Raw genomic sequence first — 14,060 nt, 5'->3', positions numbered from 1 at the left:
TCCCCAGAATCATGTCCCTCCATCTCTGCCCCCAGATTCATGTCCCACCATCTCTGCACCCAGATTCATGTCCCCACATCTCTGCCCCCAGATTCATGTCCCCCCATCTCTGCCCCCAGATTCATGTCTCCACATCTCAGCCCCCAGATTCATGTCCCCACATCTCTGCCCCCAGATTCATGTCCCCATATCTCTGACCCCAGATTCCTGTCTCCCTATCTCTGCCCCAGATTCATGTCCCCCATCTCTGCCCCCAGAGTCATGTCCCTCCATCTCTTCCCCCAGATTCATGTCCCCCCTCCATCTCTGCCCCCAGATTCATGTCCCCTCCATCTCTGTCCCCAGATTCATGTCACCTCCATCTCTGCCCCCAGATTCATGTCCCTCCATCTCTGCCCCCAAATTCATGTCCCCCATCTCTGCCCAAGATTCATGTCCCCCCATCTCTGCCCCAGATTCATGTCCCCACATCTCTGCCCCCAGATTCATGTCCCCCCACATCTCTGACCCCAGATTCATGTCCCCCATCTCTGCCCCCAGAATCATGTCCCCCCATCTCTGCCCCCAGAATCATGTCCCTCCATCTCTGCCCCCAAATTCATGTCCCCCATCTCTGCCCCAGATTCATGTCCCCCCATCTCTGCCCCCAGAATCATGTCCCCCCATCTCTGCCCCCAGAATCATGTCCCCCCATCTCTTCCCCCAGATTCATGTCCCCCCATCTCTGCCCCCAGATTCATGCCGTCCCCCCCCCTTCATCAGCCCCCAGTTTCTTGGACCCCCTTCATTATGTTCCACCTCAATGTTTAACACAAAAAAACACTTACACACACCTTTTCCTCGCTCCCCTGCTGCTCTCCGCAGTTTCACTCACCGAGTTGTAAGCGCGATGTGACGTCATCACATCGCGCTTACACAGCCACTAGCCGGAGCGCCGCGGTAAAGCAAGGAGCTGAGCTGTGACAGCTCCTTGTTTTAGTCGCGTATGTATTTAACTCAGATCTGCGTCCTCTGGACGCAGATCTGCGTTGAAATTGGGACATACCTCATACAAGACTGAGTCAGCCACCATAGTAACCGCTGTTTACTCTACTCACTATCTACTGGTGGTTCCCGAAAGGAGGATTCTCCGCCATATATCCCAGCAGGCTGTTTTCATGAGACGTGATGCTAAAGTGCAACATAAGTCATGTCTTATTGCTGGAACTACCTTTTACAGGGGTTATCCAGGTAGGACAATCTCTGCACATATGCTATATTTTCAATGTCAATGAGGCGGGTCCTACCCTAAGAGCCGCTGCAGGGAAAATATTTAGTTCCATTGACAAAAGAACTACACTTAATAGAAATGCTAAGTGACTAGATATTGTAGAAATGCTGACATGATTGATTCACAGCACTATGTCTTTCTTCATGAAGGTCTACTGTATGTCTTCTGAACATCCGTCAATAGGAAATTCCCATATTTCCAGTTGGTAAGAATAGACTCTCATGAATCTGACTTCCTGTAGCAGACATTGATGGTAAAAATCTATGATAACATCCTAGACTTATGCAGTGCTGATAAAAGGAGACCTCACTACTGTGACCGTTCACTTCCACGCATTGACCCCTGAGTTAATAGAACAAAAGTCACATACTTCTACAGTTATATCACCCTAGACATAAATATCATCAGTCCAGCCCCACACAGCCCCTTGCACTTACACTCCAAGTAATGGTAAAGCCATTTAGGTAGGGTTATACTTTAAAGGAAACCTCAATGGTTGGCTATTTCCATCAGCCCTGTAAACATTGGATAGAATAGTAGATGGCACGTATGACTGCACCTCCATCCAAAGACCATGGTGAGAAGGAACAGGGGACATGGGAACGCCATTCTTGAGATTGGTGATAAGTGTCAGTTCTGAAGAAAACCCTTTTGGGGCTCGTTCACACGGGGGGCGGTGGGGCAGATTTTGACCATATTTTGACTCGGGGAGCCAAGTCAAAATATAGTCAAAACCCACCTGCCACGATGTCACGGTCGCGGCTTCCCCCACCCTGGAGTCGGCTCAAATGAATAGGCCGACGTCGGAGTTGCGGCTGCCAGGCGGAATCTGCCTGAAGAAAGGGCAACTCGCAGAACGCTAGTGGTGTCCACAGACCACCATTGTAAAGGGGCGGATTATGGCGTGGATTCCGCTGTCAAAATCCGCCCCTTTGGCCCCGTGTGAACTAGCCCTAAAGTCTTTAAAGTCAGTAATTTTTGTAGGAGAAGGTAAAGTACAGACCGAGCGCAACATAGGGAACAGGGGTTTAGTAGGAGGGTTGTAGGCTAGGAAAGGGTTATAAAAGGAGGAGAGGAGTTAGGTATTGAGCACGCCATCGAGAGATGTGAGGTGGATGGACGGAGGGGACCTAACAAGTTAGTAGTGGTTAGCTCGTTTCCCCCACCACTTTGGTCAAGAACAGTGGCCCGTCCTCTTGTTCCAAATTTTTGTGGTTGTAGTGTGGACTCTGGTTCATTGGCAGCTGTCATGGCAATTGAGGTGGAGGAGGTCCTGGAAGCCAGTTATTACGTGGGGATCTATCGAAGGATTGACATACCCCATGGAAATTTTCAAGGGTTTTAATAATTCCCATGGGCACCACTCCAAAACAGGAAAATGTCACTCCTGAATCTGAGCAGTGCATCTGGGGTTAGTCCTGGAGAATGGCTACTGTGTGGATATTGCCTTTCTGGACCTGATTCTGGATTTTGGCTGTGATAATGTTTTATGATGTTTTTATATGTGATTTATTCGGTTATAAAGAGGTTACTTAGTCTTAGGGGCTTAGAAGGTTTCAATAAAGAGGCTGCTGTGGCCGTTATTTTCCACTGCCAAGACGTGCAAGTGTGTATTTATTTTGGGAAGGAGCAAAGGAAAGAGGGGTAAGAGGACTGCAGGTGTGTGTAGGGGTGTACTAGACAAACCAACTCTTCAATACTTCGAGTCTTGATATTGTTTGCTGTACTGTACATAGAAAGTGTGAGTCATATTCAGGTACAAATGGCCAATAGTTTATGGGATTGAAATAAAGAGTCAATAACTTGTGTAGAGACGTAAAAAGGGACAGAGGTCAGTATCTGCAGAGGGAACAGGTGAAGAACCACAGAAGTAGTTGTCCATGGTGTAGTACAGTAGTTCTCAGCCTTTAGTACGTGCACCCTAAGGGGGTATTCTGGGCAGTCTCAAGGGGTAACTACCCTGGTGAAGAACCACCGCTCTGGAAGTGGAAGATTTAGAGTCCTTAGGTTCTGGGTTCCTGGTGGGGCTAGTGTTGCCTAAACTATCCACCATCTCCAAATTCTGAGGGACAGTGGCTGCTAAACAGAGACAGATGTCAGAAGATGTCAGGTCAGGGTTAAGGGGACAGGTCTCCGCTACAGCAGTCAGTTGTCTGTGCTGAATAAACAGCTTCTGACCTATGATCTGATGAGTGAAAAGCTGGTCAGAAGCCAAAAGACCCTCAGAACTTTTAGTATGTGCCTGCCAGAGATGCCCCTATAAGCAAAAGGATTTGTTTGGCACAATATGTGGTTTTCTTCTCACTTGACATCACATGACGGACACCACAGCATATTGGGGCACTTAATGGAACTTTTATCATGAGGGAATCCTTGGCTTCAAAAGCAAATTTTCATTTTCCACGGTTGGAGACAGTCGATCCTCACAGACGAGAACCGTGCCATTTTAAATTCTTTCCTGAACACCTATAGGTTTTTTACCTCTGCTGCCATAAGTGCCAGCCTTGGGTTCCCTACAGGGTCGGGTATCAGTGCTGGTACATAGTCAACATAACAGTAACATTTGCAGCGCCCCTTTAACATCAGCAGCACTTATGTCATCTTAAAGGTATGTTCACACGAGATGTATACGCTGCGGATCTTCTGTCCAATAAATTGCAGCAAGTAAATCGGCCACAGTGGCAGAAAAGTGGGAAAAAAATCCACAGTGGAAACTTAGAGGGCATACACACTTGTGCCGCTGTCCATCCCCTTGATTAGAAGATACAATTATCATTCTGTTCTTGTATTTGTCAGAACAGATCAGGGATGTGATCTGGGACATTGCCAGAAATTCACGACTATGTTAGGCCATATCATGGCTCTGTTTTGTACTGATCCCTTTATAAAGGTCAGATTCGGTACAAATCCTACAGAAAACAAAAATTGCTTTAAAGCATTGCCAAATGGAGAATGGAACAGCAGCACAGAGGTCCTGCAGGTCTGCAGCATGGGGCCACATGGTATGAATCCATATAGTATATTAGTCTATAGTCCTTCCTAAATTTTCTGGCACTTATACACTGTCTACCAATAAGTATTTGGACACCATGCAAATGAAGATATCTGCATTCGTGATGTACGTCACGCCTTCCGCCATTAAATAGGAAACAGCATTGGCATTAGTGCATTGGTATTAGTCGTATGCAAGATGCCACGAAGTGCAGAGTTGTCCGATTTCGAGAAAGGGGTAATTGTGGGTACCACAGATATGGTTGATCCTTAAGGGACATAGCAAGCGAACTGAATTACCCAAAATCGACAGTGGCCTATGTAATTACAAAGTGGAAGGTGAATGGTTATTGTCGGAATGTGCCCCGAGTTGGCAGACCCTGAAACTGGGAGATAGAGACCGACGAGTGCTGGCCAGAGAAACCGCACCCAGTCGATGGCTGACATACACCAAGAGTTTCACCAGGCATCCAGGAGTATTGTGTCATAAGGAAGCTGTTAGGGAAGTGCCAGACAGCAGTTCCCCAGTGCTGTAGATGAACCCTGGAGGAAGGGGCACAAGAGACAGTGAGCCCTGGTCTGAAACCCCCCACTGTCCCTTCCTGCTTGCCGATCCTATCCTAGGTGACAACTGGACGACAAAACCCTTCCTAAATACGTGACACACAAAACGCGGACAAGACAAACAACAACAAGGGAGGTCAGCAAGCCAGGAGTCAGTAGCAGTCGAGCAATGCAGTGTCAAAATCGATATCCAAAAGATTAATCAATAGGGAAAGCCAGAGGTCAAGAGTCAGAATACAAGAATAAACAGCAAGAGAAAAGCCAGCACGCACAAGGCAATAGCAAGCACCAATGTGAAAGAGAGCCAAGAATACATAGGAAGGAAGAAACCGCCCTGGAGTTGATAGGTGGTCAGGCTGTCAATCACACGGCAAGACTAGAATTAACCACTTCATGAACAGAGGAAAACGAGGGCAGAAGACGGCTGTGGTGGAAATTCAATTACAGAACTAGAGCCATGTTCACACAGTGCAACCAAAAACTCTAAGCAAGGAATTAAACTGCACACGCCTCCTGCACTGCAGCATGCCAGTGACCCGAACAGGCAGAGACGTTACAGAAGCATCTGCTGGGTTGTACCAACTATTGTATATGAATAAATGTTGTTCTATTCTACCACAGGTGTCCACATACTTATTGGTAGACAGTGTAGTAGTTGGTTAGTCATGAGCCACATGAACATTACGTGCCTTCCAGGTCATACTGTGAACACATTGGCAGTGGTGCAACAAGTAAACATGGGGCCCATATGCACCCCAAAGTTCAGCACATTGAGGCCTGATGCACATGACTTCCTTGTGTCCAAGACCTATCTTGCTCCTTTCATTAGAACATATCGGAAGCCCTTATAAGGATGAGTGCATCATGGCGGGCTCTCGGAGGATGCATTTTTCTCCCAGCTAAAATTACAACCAGGTTGGTAATACCGGGTAGAACTGGCTGAATCTCACCCCTGAGTACAGGGATAATACAGCACCGCCTTAGTATAATATCTTACCCCAGGCAAAGTACACAAAACGGATGTACGCTGCGGCAATACAACACAGAAAGTATAATGATGTCGCCAGGCAGGTATAAGGAGCACATGATGTCAGCACCAGGTTAACACTCCCTATCACTGAGTAGTCACTGACTATGTATTAGGTCTGCGCCTACGTGGGACCCCGTCATAGAAGCTGATTATGGCTGCTATCCTGGTAGTTATGCCCCTGTAACCAGGGTATAGGCAGGGCACACACAATGTATACATTAATATATCGGTGGTGTCTTGGAAATGACATCTAGTTCAATCCTGTAGAACACATTGCTGACATTAAAGATCTTTATTCTCTATAGCCACGGCTAATGTACCCTTGTTTTATTGAACATATACCTGTAATAACACGTTGTACATACAGTACATATAGTAATCCCCTCCTCGCTGTGTAGCCTGCAGCGTTGTACAAGGGAGAGACTGAAGGAGTAAAATACCTTGAATGAATGAATTTCTTGAGCTTGCAGCTCTTAGCTATGTTCTTACAGGTCAGCGCTTTCTTCAGTCACGTGCAGAACACAGTAGTAACTTCTTAAGCACATTTCATCTGGCATAGTCACGTTCATTGCTTTCAGTGTCTCTATATACAGGGTTTAAAGGGGTTGTCTAGAATCCATCAAAGTTGGATCAGTCAGTGTCCGACTTACCGTAGGTCCTGTACCGTACAGTTGTTTCAGCTGTTTTGCATTTTAATTCAATCATCATTGACTAAAAATGCAAAATAGGGATGTATCTCCAAAAACGTCTCCTCTTTTAGCTCAGCTCTATGCAGTTTAGCTACAAGTAGTCTGAGACACACCTCCTATCTAATCATTGGCTTAGGTTGCCGCTCTAGTCCATCCTGACCAATGATGAGAAGGGGGCGTGTCTACTTCAGACTTCCTGTACTCACCGCATCTAAACTGTAGTCACAACTCACAGCACCCTCCTATTAGAACGGAAAAGAAAAGCATCCAAGGGGCAATATCTAAAGAAAATAATAGCAGATGATCATCTCCTGTATGTGCTGACTTAAAGGGATTCTACCATTAAAACCTCTTTTTTTATAGATAAGACATCGGAATAGCCTTTACAAAGGCTATTCATCTCTTACCTTTAGATGTGATCTCCGCCGCGCCATTCTTTAGAAATACCGTTTTTTACCGGTATGCAAATTAGTTCTCTGGCAGCAGTTTTGGGATAAATATAACAGTCCATGGAGTCTCATCTTCCTCTGGTTTGGTGGCAGCTGGACACGTATTGGGCAGCGATCTCCACAGTGGCCTCTTCTTCTCCCAGTAGGATGTAGAGTTTCCTCTTCTCGTCTGCAGATATGAAGTCTGGGATGTGGGCAGAGAGTCTTTGGTAGTAGACGGCCCTCATAGCTGAGTATTTGGTGCAGTGTAGCAGGAAGTGGGTCTCGTCTTCTAGGGCCCCCTGGTCACAGTGCTGGCACAGTCTCTTCTCCCGTGGCTTGTACGTCTGTCTGTATCGCCCCGTCTCTATCTCTAGGTTGTGGGCGCTCAGTCTGTATCGGCTCAGGGTCTGTCTGTGCTTGGGGTGGCGTATTCTCTCCAGGTAGGTGGCCATGGTGTAGTCCCTTTGTAGGGATTGGTACACGGTGAGTTTCTTTGAGTTATTTATTTCGTTTCTCCATTCTTCAATGTACCGCTCTCTGTTTGCCTCTGTGGTCGCCTTTATTTCGGCCTTGGTTATCATCTGTTGGTGTTTTTGGTTTGGTGGTTGGCTGTTGTTTGGTTGGTGAGTGTCTGGTTTGCTCAGGTGGCTTAGCCATGCTTGGTGGTGGTAGGAGTCAGGCTTGCTCCCCTGGATGTGTGCCTGGAAAGCTAGCGCCCTCTTCTGTATGGTGAGCCATAGGGGGAGTCTGCCTAGCTCTGCCCTGCAGGCTATGTTGGTGGTGTTGCGATGGACATGTAGCAGGTATTTGCAGAACTCCAGGTGGAAGTTCTCTGTTGGGCTGGAATCCCACCTTGACTGGTCTGGGTAGGTGGCTGGGCCCCAAACCTCACTGCCATAGAGAAGGATCGGGGAGATGACAGCGTCAAATATCTTCATCCAGACCCTCACCGGTGGTTTGAGGTGGTACAGTTGTCTTCTGATGGCGTAGAAGGTTCTGCAGGCTTTTGCTTTCAGGGTTTCTATTGCTGCTTTGAAGCTTCCTGATTGGCTGAGCTCCAGCCCCAGGTAGGTGTAGCTGTTGGTTTTCTCCAGTGTGGAGCCGTTCAGTGTGAATTGTGAGGTGGTGGAGGCTTTATTGTGGCCCTTCTTCTGGAATACCATGATTTTGGTCTTCTTCTGGTTGATGGGTAGGGCCCATGTGGTGCTGAATTTTTCCAGCACTGACAGGCTTTCTTGGAGGTCTTTCTCGGTGGGGGCCAGGAGTAGGAGGTCATCGGCGTATAGCAGGAACTTCACCTCTCGATTGTTCAGGGTGAGGCCTGGGGTTGGTGAGGCCTCCAGGGCTGTAGCCAGTTCATTGATATAGATGTTGAAGAGCGTTGGGCTCAGGCTACAGCCTTGTCTGACCCCTCGGGCCTGTTGGAAGTATGCTGTCCTTTTCCCATTCACCTTCACACTGCACTGGTTTCCGGTGTAGGAGCTCTTGATGACGTCGTACGTTCTTCCTCCTATTCCACTCTCTAGGAGTTTTAGAAGTAGGCCTGGGTGCCATACTGAATCAATCGCCTTCTTAAAGTCCACGAAGCAGGCGAATATCTTGCCTCTTCTGGTGTTGTGGACGTGCGTCTTGATGAGGCTGTGCAGGGTGTAGATATGGTCCGTGGTGCGGTGGTTTGGCATGAACCCTGCTTGGCTCTTGCTGAGGACCCCGTGTTGTGTGAGGAAGGTGAGGATTCTGTTATTGATGATGCTGTTGAACAGTTTCCCTAGCGTGCTGCTGACGCAGATCCCTCTGTAGTTGTTGGGGTCATATTGGTCCCCATTCTTGTAGATGGGGGTTATGAGCCCTTTGTTCCAGTCTTCGGGGAAGTGTCCAGCATTGAGCACGAGGGTGAATAGCTTTGCCAGTGCCGCGTGTATTGCTGGAGAGCTGTATTTGATCATCTCTGGTAGGATGCCGTCAGGGCCACTGGCCTTTTTGCCTTTCAGCAGGACAATTCTTTCCTGTATATCTTTTATGGTGATTGGTGAGTCCAGAGGGTTCTGGAAGTCTTTGATGACTTTCTCCATGTCCCTCAGTTTGGTGATTATCTGTTGCTGTTCTGGAGTTAGTTCTTCTTCTGGGATGTTTTTGTAGAGACCTCTGAAGTAGTTGAGCCAGATATTGCCATTTTGGATGTGGGGAGAGTTTTTCTTGGGCTTTGTGCCCATGTGGTGCCAGGTCTCCCAGAATGAGCTGTCCTGGAGGGAGTCCTCTAGTTGCTCAATTTTGTGGGAGAGGTATCTCTGTTTCTTCTCTCTGAGGGTGCCCTTGTATTGCTTGCATAGATTGCTGTAGGCTTCCCTCACCTCCTTGTTGTTGGGGTCCCTGTGTTTTTGGTTGGAGGCTGTTCTTAGGGTATGGCGTAGTGCTTTGCAGTCGCTGTCGAACCATTTGTGGGACTGTTTGTTGGTTTGTCTTATGGGTTTGGTTCGTTTCAGGCCTGCTAGTTCTGCTGTGGTCTGTAGGATGTACTTGAGATCCTTCACAGTTCTGGTGACTCCCTGTTGGTCTGGCTGATAGTTGTTTGTATGGAAGTTTGTGAGCAGTGTCTTGATTTCGGGTCGGTTGGTTGCGTTGCTATATTCTATGGCCTGGTGGTTGGCCCATTTGAAATGTCTTGGTAGGTTGTAGAGGCCGGACTGTTGGGGCTCATGTATGGGTGTTTTGTTCCTGGTTCTCATGTATAGTAGGATCTGGTTGTGGTCTGATAGATGGGAGTCAGGTGCGATTGTGAAGTCTTCAATGTCTGACAGGTCTGCGTCTGTAATGGCATAGTCCACCACGCTGTTGCCCACTTGAGAGTTTAGTGTGAAGCGTCCTCTGGGATCGCCTGTGGTACGTCCGTTTATTATGTACAGTCCTAGGCTTCGGCACATGTTCAGCAGTTGTCTCCCACTCTTGTTGACAATTCTGTCTTGGCTGTTTCTTCTGTGGGTTCTGGGTGGTGGATCTCACTACCGTGCGTATGTGGGTTGTCGTCAGGAGGCAGGTAGTCTAACTCTGTGCCTGTCCTTGCATTCAGGTCTCCGCATATTAGTACTCTGCCTTTGGGTTGGAAGTGGACAGCTTCCCTTTGTAGGACCTCGTAAGTGTCGGGGTCGTGGTAGGGGGACCCTGGTGGGGGCATATATACTGCACAGAGATAGATGTCCTGCTGGCCGCTGAAGATGGAGCTGCTTATTTTTATCCATATGTGATTAGTTCCACGTTTGGTAGCTTTTACGTGTTCTTTGAGCTCCTCCTTGTACCATATTAGTATGCCTCCTGAGTGGCGGCCATGTTTGGTGGTCTTATTTTTCTGGGCGGGCACTGAGAATTCCTTGTAGCCCATGGGTGTTAGGGACTCGTCATCTGCCCGGGTCCATGTCTCTAGGAGGATTTGAATGTCTATGTTTTTTAGTCTGTCTATGAAGTCTGGATCTTTTGATTTAGATCCAAAGGCTGAGGCGTTCAGCCCTTGTATGTTCCAACTACTGATAGTTAGTGATTTCATCTTCAGTGTGTAAACCTTGTAATGAGCGGTCCTGCAGAGGACGGGCTGGGTTCTTGGTTGGTTGCAGTGTGGCCAGGTATTGGTTTATGTGCATTGCTGTTGTGGCCATTGTAGTAACCGCATGCTCTATTCTCTTTATTGTCTCTATGTTGGTGCTCTGGGTTGCTCTGGTTGGCTTTTTCTTGATAGGTGGCATCTTTGGGGGGTTCTGTCTTGGATATTGGCGGTTGTTGGGTATTATTTCCATGGTTCTTTGTCTTGTTTGTTGTCTAGGCCCGGGGGCTCTGTTGAGCACTAAGTCTTTGAATTCCTTCGCTAGGAGGCTGACGCCATGTTTATTGAGGTGTTTGTCATCATATAGGTGACGCTTATCTATGGAGGGGTGTTGTGCCAGGGTGATGCCTGATGTTTGTCCGATTCTGGTCGCCAGCTCTTTGTTGATCCCCATGATGGTAGCTTCAGAGATGTCTTCTCGTGGGAGCAGAGATGACAGGATGATACTACAGTCTGGGAACTGTTGCTTTGCTTTCTCTGCTAGTTGGACCAGTTGGCCCGCTGTCTGTTGGGGCTGGTCAGTGAGATCTTCTGTGCCTGTGTGTATGACAATGTGTTTCGGGGTAGTGAAGAAAGGCTTGCAAATGACGGTATTGGCTTTTTCAATGGTTGGGCTGTGGATTTTCTTGACTCTTTGCCGTGGGAAGAGCTTTCTTGTATTAATGTACTTGCCATTGGAGTCTATGATCAGGACTATATCTGGGTTTGAGGTTTTCGTTGTTTGGGTTCTCTCTGGCTCTATGTCTGGGGTGATGAAACCTATTACTGGTGATAGGTTTTTTGGGGATAATTTGCCTTAAACACATCACTGGGGAATATCATGGTAAGGAAAGTCCACTCAGCCTACGCTCCGGCGGTCTTCGAGCCCACTTGGTGACGTCTCAGACGTCATGTGGGCTGGGCCGGCGTAGTTATGTATAGCAATGCCAGCCTGGCTCACTTGTGTCTGTACCAACATTGCAGAGAGCCAAAAGTAGCGGGGAGTGCGGCAGAGGCCGAGATAGATAAGTCACAGTGTTTTTTTTTTTATGTTTGTCACTTCCTCGGGATCTCCAATCATTATACCCTGGGGTCTGTAAAGACTCCAGAGCATAATAATTGTTCATGGGTGGTTCACTATGGGGAATAATACTGTGTGCAGGGGGCGCTATGGAGCATAATGTGTGTGCAGGGGGCGCTATGGAGCATAATGTGTGTGCAGGGGGCGCTATGGAGCATTATAGTGTGTGCAGGGGCCACGATGGGACATTATACTGTGTGGAGAGGCCACTATGGGACACTTTACTGTCTGTAGGCCACTTTGGGACATTATAGTGTGTGTAAGTGGGGCGTTATACTGTGTGGGGGCCAAGAAAAGGGACTCTATACTGTGGGTGGGGGGCCGAAGCCAAAAGTTTGCTGGCGGGCCCAGTCTTTGCTAGTTACATTACTGTATAAGCATTACTTTTTGCTAGTGTCCCTTTAAAGCCAGTAATGTCTTGTAAATGATATGACAAGGTTTTATGCAATTTTATGATTTACATCCAAGGTCAAACTTATTCATGAACCTTCATCTGTAGGCGCGACGTCCATCATCTCCAGCAGAATGACTACAGCAGATGGAATCGATATTTCCCAGGTGTGACACATTTTCGAGATAAAAAAGTCATCAGGAAACCTGTCAAGATTGTATTACAACACAGAAAATCTTCCTACGAGCTTCCCCCATTGTGCTGGAGGTGTGGAGCAGCGGAAGAGACTCTGTTCCATATTTTCAGGGACTGTTCACATGGAACTGAACCATATGTAAGATTTTCCATATGCAATTTCCCAAAACACCAGCCTTGACTATGCTGCATCTCTCAGACTCCCCAAGGGAAGATATTGTAAGTAGATTATTAAAGGGGACCCCGCACAGATCAGCTGTTGTAGAAACTCTCATACATGTATCCTGTGGATCGCTCATCAGTATGTGATCTGTGGGGGCCTGACACCCGGACCCCGCACAGATCAGCTATTGCAGAAACTCCTACACATGTATCCTGTGGATCGCTCATCAGTATGTGATCTGTGGGGGCCTGACACCCGGACCCCGCACAGATCAGCTATTGCAGAAACTCTTATACATGTATCCTGTGGATTGGTTATCAGTATGTGATCTGTGGGGGTCTGACACCCGGACCCCACACAGATCAGCTATTGCAGAAACTCCTACACATGTATCCTGTGGATCGCTCATCAGTATGTGATCTGTGGGGGCCTGACACCCGGACCCTGCACAGATCAGCTATTGCAGAAACTCCTACACATGTATCCTGTGGATCGCTCATCAGTATGAACAATTGCTTTGGGGCCTGAAAACCCCTTTAAGCAGGTCATTAACGCTGCTCCTTCCTATATCCCAGCTCTATACAGTATAAATCTGCCTCACCCACTAGCTCCATAAGGTTCAAGCTATTAAATAGAGGAATTTACATTAACCCTAAATCTGACTCTTCATCTCCGCCGTCTTCGTCTTCCTTGGATCCTTTTCAAGGATCTCTGGATTACTGAGACTTCTAGCTGACAGATGATTACCCCATTATATCCCAGAACTAGCCCTTCAGTGGTCTCTCCCCCTCCTCTTTTGTTCTTTTTCCGGTCTTCTATACATTTGAACCTTTGTTAGGGGCTCAGCCTGTAGACATTTGGTGTTCCTATCCCCTCTCAGGGATATCTATTGTCTGACCTATGGCTCCAGCCGTATCTCATTATGTTCTGCTTGTCTACCCCGAGAGCAAGGAGACACCCTGAAGCTACTGGTTTTCTGGATTGTACGTCTGAACTTGTTTGTACAGGTTGCTTTAACTTCATATTTTATGTAATTTTTATTATTACTGAAAATGTATAAAATAAAAATGACCAAAAAGCCACATAACAGGACCACGAATGAGGGGGACCCCGACTCTTCAACTGGTGGCCTAAGAATGGGACCTCCGAGAAAACATTGGCCACGTGTAACTTTTTCCTTCTTCATAACACATCCCTGACATAATATTGTATAAGGGCTTGTTCACATGAAGAGGAATTTATATTTCTGACCACGTGAATGTAATGATGGCCGTTATATGGTGTTATCTATAGAGGTGTTATCCTCTATTGTAATTCTGTTATGTAAATTAGATGACTGCTGTAAGTAAAAGCGCCGCAGAATTAGCAAGTGTCATTCAATTATTAGGCTTAGTAGCCAAAGTTAAAATATAGACATAGACAATGAAAAATAAATTCATTGTGTATAAAATTTAACATAAAAACTTTCAAAAAGAGCATTTTCTGAGGACACATTCCCTGTAAACTACATGATATCTGTATTCTCAAACACTTTTTTCTTGTCAGAAACCTGTTTGTATAGGCCTCGAGCATTACGAGAGCCCGGAAATCTGTCATTGTAGTCTCCACCTCAGATAATAGGATGACAGAACCGATAAACTGTTAGTTCACACGTAAATAATGTGTGGATTATTTTGGCACCGGA

The sequence above is a fragment of the Leptodactylus fuscus genome, chromosome 5 (assembly GCF_031893055.1).
Source record: "Leptodactylus fuscus isolate aLepFus1 chromosome 5, aLepFus1.hap2, whole genome shotgun sequence".
Classification (NCBI taxonomy): domain Eukaryota; kingdom Metazoa; phylum Chordata; class Amphibia; order Anura; family Leptodactylidae; genus Leptodactylus; species Leptodactylus fuscus.
Note: the sequence above shows the minus strand (reverse complement) of the source record.